At 40.9% G+C, this 12,350-nt stretch overlaps 1 protein-coding gene across 1 annotated transcript in view; it reads right to left on the minus strand.

Annotated features, from left to right (window-relative positions):
• Positions 1-5,752, minus strand: part of USP34 (ubiquitin specific peptidase 34) — a 253,164-nt gene extending 247,412 nt beyond the window's left edge. Inside the window, 1 exon segment of the mRNA XM_011941829.1 lies at positions 5,665-5,752. The gene's annotated coding sequence lies outside the window, so the exon portion shown is untranslated.
• Positions 5,753-12,350: the final 6,598 nt, after the last annotated feature.

The following is a 12,350-nucleotide window of genomic DNA, read 5'->3' on the forward strand; positions in this document are numbered from 1 at the left end:
AGGCAGAGCTTGCAGTGAGCTGAGATCACACCACTGCATTCCAACTTGGGAGACAGAGCGAGACTGTCTCAAAAAAAAAAAACAACAACCAACATCTGAAAAAGGTGAAAACAGAAAGGAGGGTGAGGAGACGGGGGACACAGGGACTTTTTTATTATAGGCATTTCCCTGCCAACTAATTTTTTTTTTTAAACTCTGTATTACTTATGTTGGTACACCAATATCATACATATCCTTCCACCATCTGAGCTTATCTTATTTTCTTCTCAGTCTTATTCCTGCCGGCTAAAAGTATCTAAGTAGAATTATATGCTGCCCACCTAAATAAAATGCACTTATGTTTTTCAAATGCAATGAAAAAAATTTCTAAATGCCTCATATAAAATATGTAGCTTTAATTTTAAAATTAATACTAAGTAAACATTCATGAGGAATCTACATGTCAAAATAAAATTCTTTGCAGGTTAGGTTTTAGAATTCCATCTAGCAACAAATATTCCAATGGGTCTAATACCATTTCCCTAGCCCAGTTCTGCTGAAAGCATGAAAGGACTATTACTCTACAGTATTCAACCTCACCAAAAACTGTTTTATGTATCAGCTAATTTATGGAAAAGCACTACTTTAAACAGTGGTCAATATCAATAGTCCATTGGTCAAACAAATTTCTTGATGCCAATATAGAAGGCCGAGCCTTAAAGAGTGATTCACATATGTGTAGGCTGGCCAGGCATGGTGGCTCACGCCTGTAATCCCAGAACTTTGGGAGGCCACAAGCTTGCAGTGAGCCGAGATCACACCACTGTACTCCAGCCTGGGCAACAGCGAGACTCTGTCTCAAAAAAACAAAAAAAAAAGTGAACCACATACATTTAACCTATTTAAAAGCAATGGCTTCTAAAACTATTCTAAAAAATAAAATTTATTGGAAAAATGAAAACATAAAAGTAAAAGCTTCAAAGACTAAGCACAAATGACAAGTATAAAATGTACCACTTTTGGCTTGGAAACCTGACAGAGAACTTCAGCCTGGCTGGCATCCAGAGTTCTTATACAGAAGAAATTCCTGAAATAGTTAAAAAGTTAATAGGCAGGAGACAATAAAGAGCTTTAAATATCTGCTAAGGAATATGGAATTTCCAAGATATAAACCTAACTCCATTTTGTAGTAAGCTTAAAACAAGCAAAAAAAAAAATTCAACACTTACAACATGAAGAATTATGCTCTGTGGTATCGGAGCTTCTGTCATACATGATATCCCTTTGCAGATCTGTGTATGCCCTTTCCCTAATTTAGTCTTCAATTTATTCTCCTATTCCTTTCTCTTCCCATTTTCTGAGTTAGTTTTCCTCCTACTCCATTCCCAATCATTAAATTAACAAAATGATGATAATCTGGTAAACAAACACATGTTATTAACCTCCCTAATCTTTTTTGGGGGGGCGGGGGGGACAGCAAGTAGAACGTATTCGTGAGTATTAAGAGGTGGCAGCACAGTGGAAGCCCTCATGAGTGCAGGGCCAGCCACTTGTCCAGAGGGCCACGACTGGGGATGCACTTAAACCCACAGCCATCTGGGATGAGCCGCTTCTCAGCCACCATGTCTTCAAATTCATTGGCATTGAACTTGGTGAAGCCCCACTTCTTTGAGATGTGGATTTCCTGGCAGCTGGGGAACTTCAACTTGGCCCTGCGCAGGGCCTCAATCACATGCTCCTTGTTCTGCAGCTTGGTGCAGGTGGACATAACTTGGCCAGCGTGAACCCTGGACATAGTGCCCTGGGGCTTTCCAAAGGCACCTCGCATGCCTGTTTGGAGCCTACATTGGGATAGCGCAAGGTCAGAAACATGAACATACATCTGAAAGGCCTGTCTCCAAGGTCCCTTAGAGCAACCCATACAACAAACAGGCTGCATACACTACCAAGGAAGCTGCTGCTTGCAGCGACTGCACACTGGGGCCCCCATAAGGAAGGGAACTCAGTTGGCTTAATTGGCTGCAGGACCTCCATCATCTTATAGCCAAAGTAGAGACAGCTATATGACTGTTAAACAGCACTTAAAAATGATGACACAGGTAATACTTGATCACAGAGACTGCCCACAGTTAACTGTACATGAAATATCAGACCATAAAGTATACATATAGTAAAACCACATTTTTGTAAAATTTAAAACTGTACTGATTGCAATCTCTCACACCATGGATATACACAAAAAGTTACAAGTTGTTGCTCTGGGGCCGGGCGCGGTTGCTCAAGCCTGTAATCCCAGCACTTTCGGAGGCCGAGACGGGCGGATCACGAGGTCAGGAGATTGAGACCATCCTGGCTAACACGGTGAAACCCGTCTCTACTAAAAACTACAAAAAACTAGCCAGGCGAGGTGGCCGTGGTAGCGGGCGCCTGTAGTCCCAGCTACTCGGGAGGCTGAGGCAGGAGAATGGCGTGAACCCGGGAGGCAGAGCTTGCAGTGAGCTGAGATCCGGCCACAGCACTCCAGCCTGGGTTACAGAGCGAGACTCCGTCTCAAAAAAAAAAAAAAAACAAGTTGTTGCTCTGAATCGTGGCATGTTTTTGTATTTAACTTCGATTCTCTAGTTTATCAAAGTTTCTTTTTTTTCCCTACAATGACTGTATTATTTAAATAAGAGAAAAAATAGTATAAAATACTAAAATCTTTTTTTTTTTTTTGCGACACAGTCTTGCTCTATCCCCCAGGCTGGAGTACAGTGGCATGATCTCAGCTCACTGCAACCTCTGCCTCCCAAGTTCAAATGATTCTCCTGCCTCAGGCTCCCGAGTAGCTGGGGTTACCCATGAGCACCACCACACCTGGCTAATTTTTGTATTTTCAGTAGAGACGGGGTTTCACCATGTTGACCCGGCTGGTCTCGAACTCCTGAACTCAAGTGATCCACCTCCCTGGGCCTCCTGAAATGCTGGGATTACAGGTATGAGCTATTACCCTGGGCCAAAAATCTTTATAATGCTTATAAATATTAAATTATTGTTAACATACTTTTTTTTTCTTTTTTGAGATAGAGTCTCACTCTATTGCCCAGGCTGGAATGCAGTGGCACAAATCTCAGCTCACTGCAACCTCCGCCTCTGGGTTCAAATGATTCTGATGCCTCAGCCTCCCGAGTAGCTGGGATTACTGGTACACACCACAACCCCTGGCTAATTTTGTATTTTTATTAGAGATGGGGTTTCACCATGTTGGTCAGGCTGGTCTTGAACTCCTGACCTCAGGTGATCCACTCATGTTGGCCTCTCAAAGTGCTGGGATTACACACATAAGCAACCACACCTGGCCTACTATACTATTTTTGAAGTGAACATTCTCCATTACCTATATTGTAGTTAATACACTACAAAAACAATTTATGACCACTGATAATCTTATGAAAGCTTTTTTTCTTCAGGAAACTTATAAATAACATGTTGTATGAAATATCATGGGTTTATCAGCACGCTAAGGTTCACTTATGGACTCACCTGGTCCACGGCCCCCAAGTTAATAATGCCTTTTCGAGATTATACATGCTTTATTAGTACCTGTTTATCCCCCAATGAGAACCACAATCTTCATCTAGGGAACAACATTTTCTGAAGCTCAAGAAAATCATTTAGGGGAGGAAGAGAGGGAGATGAGAATAGACAAAAATTTTCACTACAAAGCACTGTGATCTAACTATTTTTACCTGTTCTCCCTTCTATCGGCACAAACAATTAAGAGTATAACATTCCACTTTTATTACTACGAGCTAACAACTGTTCACACTTATTGACAGGTGAACAAAATTACAAATTATTCAATGTTCTCCAGCTTAGCTTTACATCTTTTAATTTGTATTTCATTTTCCAGAACAAATTTTAACAAATTCAATTAAAATAGGTGTTTATTAAGTCCTTTTAGCAAATACAGAGCTAAGCACTTTGTTTCCTTACAATGTCATTAAGACAGTAGTAGCTTTATTACTATTATTCTATTTCCACCAATGAGGAAGTGAGAGTTTATACAACTTAACTAATCTGTCATAATCACTCGTTCACAGGTGCTGAAGCAGGACTAGAATCCTTGTCTATCTAGAGCCAAGGCCACTGTTTTTTTTTTTAAACAGAGATGGGATCTCGCCCTGTAGCCCAGGCAGGTCCCAAACTCCTAGGCTCAAGTGATCGTCCGCCTCACAGCCTCTCAAAGAGAGAGGCATGAGCCACCACACCTGGCAAGGCCACACTTTTCTTAATCACTACATTCTAGGGCAACACGAGATAAACCACGGGCTCTCTATGGTTTGGAGGCAAACACTTTGATATTCTGATAAGATCTAATAATTACTGCCTAAAACTGCACATATGAAAACCTCCTTTATAATTTAATTGCCATCCACAGACTCTTGGTTAAAAATTCATAATACAGGGATTAAAAATAAGCTAGAATACAAGTGTATTAGGAATGGGAAAATATAACTCCCACCCCATCTTCACCAATAACTAGTGATGAGATTTTAGGATAATGATTTTGTTTCTCTGGATTTCATTTTATTCAGTGGCAAACTTACAGATCCTGAAATCAGAAGTGTCGATTTTTTTTCCTAGTATAACATGTTGCCACCTAGCTGTAGTTACGATAATTAAAACTCAAGATTATGACTCAGATGCAACATTTCTCAGCAAATCACTGTGGACTATTAAAGTTCACCTTCAATCATAAACATTAGCATTATGTAATATTCATCTATTCCATCCATAATGCAACAGCAACCACTGCTAAACTTATTGAAATTCAGTGAGACTGAAAAAGAAATGCCAATAATGATGGTACAGAATGTTTACATAAAATCCACAAACTCTTTTGCAACAAGGATACTGAAAGAAAAAAGGATATTACCATAGAGCAAATGTTATCTGAAGCTAAACAATTCAGCTGAACTCTATGTTCAGCTAGACTGTATACCTCAGATCATTCATTTACGTATCACTGCATTTAACATGTTCACTGGCTAGTGCACACAATGCTTCAAACATTCTTATCCATAAAATTTTTTAGAAGGACTAAGTTTAAACTAGGTAGGCACAGAAGTTAAAATAATGTGTATTTTCATTGGTTTATTCAAGGGAAAAAATTATTAGCAAAGACTAGTTAAAATCACATTGAGGAACAGGAATCCTTGTTATAAACTTCGATTATATTAACATTTGTTTTCCTAAAATTTTATTTCCTATAGTCTCAATAAATGTATTATTTAGAAACTGGTCTGATATACATAATTACAGAAAAGAACCAGATAGCAAGTGGCTTAAAAGTATCCCCTATCACAATGACTTTTCTTTTTTAAGGATTAAGATTGTTAGAAGCCTTTAGCTACACCATAAAAATTATTTAATCTCTCAAAACAGTTATTTTTCAGAATTTCTGTCACTCTCATATCCCTAAATAAGGAGGGGTCAAAGAAAGAAACCGTTATTTATGCCCATGTTTTAAAAACAGAATCATGATCGACCTCATGAGTAAAGATTTAATAAATACTGACAAACTGTCATTTAGTAATTAATGGTATCTAACCCAACACTCTAAAAAGAAAATGTGACAATAAAAATGGCAACTTATAACACAACTCACAAAAATTAGTCTTCGAAATACCTAAAGATGCATACCTCTGTGTCCAGGAATTGATATAAGTAAATATTTTGAGAGTATGTTCCTTTCTGAGCTGCAGTCCATCACCACCTTCTACATCTGATACTGAAATAAAAAAGAAATTTTAAAATTATGAATAATGCTAAACCAGTATTAAAGCCAATAGTTCAAAATAAAGTCAAGAGTTACAAATGCAAACATTTCAAATAATCATTCTTTTGCTTCCAAAGAAAATAAGTCTACTTTTAATTAATAACTCATATGAGCTTAAGCACAGATTTTTGACAGATGTGGGGGCGGTGAGACTTCGCCACTTATTCTGGGATTATATCTCATCTCCAAAACCACCCTTCTGTTGTGATGCTGAAGCTGGGACCATGCAAGCTACATTTTTCATTTCCAGCTGTCTTCCTGTTAAGATCTTGTTCCTCCAGTGCCTATAGAAGAAGGCAGGAGGAGAGACCAAGAACTTGTCAGCTTGCTGTATCTGAAAGCAGTAGCACTGATTCGAGCCTCCAGCTTAGTATTCCAAGAACCAGTCTCATGGCACTCCTCTCAGGTGTTATCAGCAGTAGCCACAGAGCATACCTTCCTTGAAGTCATAGCTTCCTTCACATGGCCTTCCTCTTTTGATATGAGGAAGCTTGAGAACATTCAGTTCTCATTAAAAGACCATTTCCCAAAATAATAAAAATTGAACATAATCATTCTCATAATTCCATCATTTTAATGCCTTTTACCTTCTTCGGTTGGTCCACACAGCTTTACAAAGTAGAAAACATAAGGGTCTTTGAAGCCACTAAAGCAATTATTATGTATGTACAAGAAAGCATTTTTGAGGCTTATCAGCTTTTTCACTGTTTCTTTATATGTTGCTAGTGTCTTCTCTTTAATCCCAAGAAATCTTGCCTGGATTTCTGCATCACATTAATGTGAGGAGGAGAAATCCCCTATGAAGCAGTAAGATGTCCCACTATACTAATGTATTTCCTGTACCAAATACATATGAGGTTAGTTTACATTTAAAACACACACACACAGAGCCCTTCTACTTAATCAGACTATATACACAATGTTAAGACTTACAACACACTTCCTCAATTCAGCTCCAAAAATGCTGGTAAGCTGAACTAGGAGGTTGGAAGATTCCTCTCTGGTAATGCTGATTAACCAAGAAGGGGTTTAAAAAAAATTACCTCGGCCAAGGAGAAAAGGAAAAGGCGTAAGGCTAAAATATATGTGAAACAGTCACAAGGTAGTAACACCTACACCCAAGACCAGGCTTTTGGGACCTAGATCACATCTGAGGCCCTGGAAGCCGTAGACACTACTGACCATCAGGGAGAAGACTCGGGCAACAAAGCCTAGCAACTAGGAGAGAATAAGATAAAGTGGGGGCCTAAGATGAAGCAACCACTAAAAACCACCTCTGGCATCGTATGATTTCAGCAAGGTGAAGAAGGGATCACAGTACGCCCTGTCAGTTTTCCTTCCCCAGCCTTAAGAGTGCCTAAAAACACAGGGAAGAGTGGCTACAACCATCATATCCCTCTCTAACAAAAAACACACAGGACACACATTCTGAAAAAAGTTTGTGTGGTCAGAAAACCATCCTCACCAGAGGCCCGCCTGGCAGCCTAACTGCTAAGCAACAAAAACTTTCCATCTCATTCCATCCAACCCAGAACCAGAAAGGCAAGGGAAGGACATTTCATCAGACTAGAGTTCTCCAAACACACAGCTATCATCATACTCAATAGTGAAAGCCCGAAAGCTCTTCCTCTAAGATCAGGACCAAGATAAGGTGGCCAGTTTCACAACTTCTATTCAACATAGTATTGGAAATTCTAGTCAGAGCAATTCAGTGAGGAAAAAAAATGGAAAGAATTCAAGTCACCTCTGTCCGCAGATAACACGAACCAACAGAAAACCCTAAGGATTACACAAAAAGAACTGTTAGAACTAATAGCCTGTAATCCCAGCACTTTAGAAGGCCAAGGCAGGCAGATCGCTTGAGCTTAGGAGGTCAAGACCAGCCTGAGCAGCATAGTGAAACCCCATCTCTACCAAAAATATAAACAATTAGCCAGGCACAGTGGTGCACACCTCTGGTCCCAGCTACTCAGGAGGCTGAGGCGGAAGGATTACTTGAACCTGGAAGGTTAAGGCTGCAGCGAGCCGAAAAAAATCAGTGGCTCCCATTAAACTGCAGTTTGGATTTCAGCATTCCAACCTGGGTAACAGAGTGAGACCCCCTCTCAAAGACAAACAAACAAAAAACTAATAAATGAATTCAACAAAGTTACACGATACAAATTCAAAACACAAAAAGGAGATACACTTTTGTCTTTTTAAATTTTTGGTTTTTTGAGATAGTCTCACTCTTTTGCCCAGGCTGGAGTGCAGTGACACAATCTTGTCTCACTGCAACCGCTGCCTCCCTGGTTAAAGCGATTCTCCTGCCTCAGCCTCCTGAGTAGCTGGGATTACAGGCGTCCCACCACCCCTGGCTAGTTTTTGTATTTTTGTAGAGATGGGGTTTCACCATGATGGCCAGGCCGGTCTCAAACTCCTGATCATAAGTAATCCACCCACCTCAGCCTCCCAAAGTGCTGGGATTACAAGTCAGATGCATTTCTAATACACTAACAATGAACAATTTAAAGAGGAAATATTTAAAAAATTACATGAGTCAGCATCAAAAAGAAAAATAAAAAGGAACAAGGAGGCAAAAGACTTGTTAACAATGAAAACTACAAAATGTTGCTAAAAGGAATTAAAGAAGATGCAAATAAATGGAAAGAAATCCCACATTCATGGGTTGGAAGACATTATATTGTTAAATATCGACACTACCTAAATTGATTTATGAATTAAAAGCAATCCCTATCAAAATCCCCAGTGAGGCCCAGCAGCTCACACCTCCGATCCTAGTGCTTTGGTAGGTCGAGGCAGGAAGACTGCTTGAGGCCAGGAATTCAAGACCAGCATGGGCAACACAGCAAGACACCATCTCTAAAAAAATATATTTTTAAAAAAATTAGCCAGGCATGGTAGCACACGCCTATAGTTCTAGCTACTCAGGACACTAAGGATAAGGTGGGAGAATGGCTTAAGCCCAGGAGTTCAACACTATAGTGAGATATGATCATGCCACTGCACTCCAGCATGAGTGACAGGGCAAAATACTGTCTCTTAAAAAACAAACAACAAAAATAAATAAGTGTTCACAAGTTATGTGGAACTGGAACCATTGTGTACTCTTGCTGGGAATATAAAATGTTGCAGCTGCTGTGGAAAACAGTATGACAGTTCCTTGAAAAATTAGAAACAGAATTACCATATGATCCAGCAACCCCCACTGGTGAGCATATATACTGAAATGAATTGAAAGCATCATCTCCAAGAGATCTTTGCACCCTTATGTTCATAGCAGCATTATCTACGACAGCTAAGAGTTCAAAGCAACCCCAACGTCTACCAACGGAAGAATGGATAAACAAAAAGTGGTATGTACATACAATGAAGTATCATTCGTCCTTAAAAAGAAAATCCTGTTATACAGTACAATACAGATGAACCTTAAGGACATTAAACGAAGTGAAATAAGTCAGTCATGAAAAGATATCAACAGTTATGCATTGCTTGATGATTAAAGACGATACATTCTGAAAAACATGTGACTGCATAGTTGAACAAACATCACAGATTATACTTACACAAACCTAGATGGTATAGGCTACTACACTACATGCCTCTACTATATGGTGTATAAATATCCCATTGCTTCTAGGCTACAAACCTGTATGGCATGTAACTGTAATGAATACTCTGGGCAACTATAACACGATGGTAAGTATTTGTGTATCTAAACACATTTAAGCATAGAAAATGTACAGTAAAAATACAGTATTATAACCTTAGGACCACTGTCCTACACTAGGTCCATCATTGACCAAAACATCGTTACTGGGTGCATGACTGTACTTGTACAATTCAAGTGGTATGAAGTATTTAAAGCAGCCAAATTCACAGAAACAAAGGAGAAGGGTGGTTGCCCAGAACTGGATTTCAGTTCTGTCACGTGAAAAAGTTATAAGAGATTTGTTGCCCAAGAATGTTAACATTTCTAACACTACTCAACGATATACATAAAAATGATTAAGAAAAGACATTTTTGGCTCATGTCTGTAATCCCAACACTTTGGCAGGCCAAGGCAAGAGGATCGCTTGAGCCCAAAAATTCAATAACAGCCTGGACAACATGGCAAGACCCCTTCTCTATTAAAAAAAAAAAAAAAAACTAAATTTCATGTTCTATACTTTTTTACCACAATTAAAAATTTTTGCAATTATTCTTTAAAGGAGTTATGGAAATCCAAACTGCAGTTTAATGAAAGCCACTGAATTTTTTTTGAGAGGGAGTCTCACTCTATCCCCCAGGGTAGAGTGCAATGGTGCGATCTAGACTCACTGCAACCTCTACCTCCCAGGTTCAAGTGATTCTCCTGCTAAGTAGCTGGGATTACAGGTGCATACCACCATGCCAGGCTAATTTTTTGTATTTTTAGTAGAGACGGGGGTTTCACCATGTTGGCCAGGCTGGTCTCAAACTCCTGACCTCGTGATCCACCCGCCTCAGCCGCCTGGGATTACAGGTGTGAGCCACTGCGCCTAGCTCCCACTAATTTTTTAGACTGAAAACAGGTGGGAGGCAGAGCAAGAACAGAAGGCTCCACTGATCATGCCCATGCTCCCACCAACAAAGATACCAAATTACGATCTACATAGAAAAATCACCTTCATAAAAAACAAAGATCAGGTGAGTACTCACAGTACCTGGTTTTAACTGCTATCACTGAAAGAGGCAACACAGAGAGTAACAGACCTCAATTAGCAACTACACACACTTCCTGTTCCCCCATCCAGTAGCAAAGGCCTGGTGCCTAGAGCCTCTCGGTGCTGGCGGAGGGAGAACGCAGCAATTGCAAGCCATTGAACTCAGTGCTGTCCTGTTAAAAGCAGAAAGGAAAACCAGGTGACACGGACCCAGGGAGGGAGCATTTAAACCAACCCTAAGGCAGAGGGCAACTGCCGATCCCACAGGTCCCAACATGAGTTCCCACCAGCCTCACCACAGTGGGCTACAGCACTCCATGTTTCCAAGTAAACTTTTTGGCAGTCTAAGCCGTAAGGACTACAACTCTTATCCAATTCCCAGTAATGAATGAACTGGGCCCCAAAACAGTAGAGGTAGTGGGAAGGGGGATGGAAAGCAGGGAATGAAACATACTGAGACACCAGGTGGGGCTGCCAGTGGAGTGTTGGCCACCACCCCTTCTCCTAGACAGGCTGCACAGCTCAGGGCTGCAAGAAAGATGCCTTCCCTCTATCTTGCACCTTGGATACCAGCTCAGCCACAGCAAGACAGGGCACCGCTCAGAGTCATGAGATCCCCATTCAGGGCCCTAGCTCCCAGACATTTCTACACACACCCTGAGCCAGAAGACAGGACCTGACAGCATTCATCACCTAACCGAAGAGCCCCTGGGCCCTGAATAACCGGTAGCGATATCCAAGTACTACATTGAGGGCCTCAGGTAAGCCTCTGAGACTTGCTGGCTTCAGTGAGATTCAGCACATTACCAGCAGTGGTGGCTATGGGGCAAAACTCCTACTTGAGAAAAGCAGAGGGAAAGAGTAAAGGGGATTTTGTCTTACAGCTTAGGTACTAGCACAAACACAGCGGGGTAGAGCACCAGTGGATTCTTGGGTATCTGTAATTCTAAGACCTGACTCAAATGGCATTTCCGGACCTGCCCTGGGCCACAGGGGAGCCCACTGCGCTGAAGGGTGAGTCCCAGGTGACAAAGCATTCACGACAAGCTGACTCCAGAGACACTGGGCCTTAGGGGAACATCGGTGATAGCCTGGCAGTATTCCTTGTGGCCTGGGGGTGGCGGTGGCTATGAGGTGAAGTTCCTCTGAATCACTTGAACCCAGGAGGCAGAGGTTGCAATGAGCCAGGATCGTGCCATTGCACTCCAGTCTGGGTGGCAGAGGAAGACTGCCTCAAAAAACAGTAATAATAATAAAATAAATTTAAAAATAAAGCTTACGTGACAAAGCACCTCAGCAGTTACGACAATGCAGACTTGGTGGTGGGGCTGATTACAAAGAGGCATGAGGAATAATTGGGTGATGGAAATGTTCGATTGTGGTGGTTCTTACATGAGTGTATACATTTGTCAAAATGAATAAAAACATACCCTTACAATAGACTAACCTTATTGTATGTAAATTAGATAACAATTTCGTTGATTTAATTTTTTAAAATCAGCAATTCTAATATGTCTCATGTGAATCTGGATTCAAATTGTGAAGGAAAAGTTCGAATTTTTTTAAATTGAGAATATAAGAGAACTTGAATGTCAACTATTTCATATTAAGAAATTACTCTTTGGGAGAGCGAGGCAAGAGATCCCTTGAGGCCAGGAGTTCAAGACCACACTGGGCCGGGCGCGGTGGCTCAAGCCTGTAATCCCAGCACTTTGGGAGGCCGAGACGGGCGGATCACGAGGTCAGGAGATCGAGACTGGTTAACATGGTGAAACCCCTGGCTAACACGGTGAAACCCCGTCTCTACTAAAAATACAAAAAACTAGCGGGGCGAGGTGGCGGGCGCCTGTAGTCCCAGCTACTC

Source organism: Colobus angolensis, unplaced genomic scaffold (genome assembly GCF_000951035.1).
Source record: "Colobus angolensis palliatus isolate OR3802 unplaced genomic scaffold, Cang.pa_1.0 Scaffold201, whole genome shotgun sequence".
NCBI lineage: Eukaryota > Metazoa > Chordata > Mammalia > Primates > Cercopithecidae > Colobus > Colobus angolensis.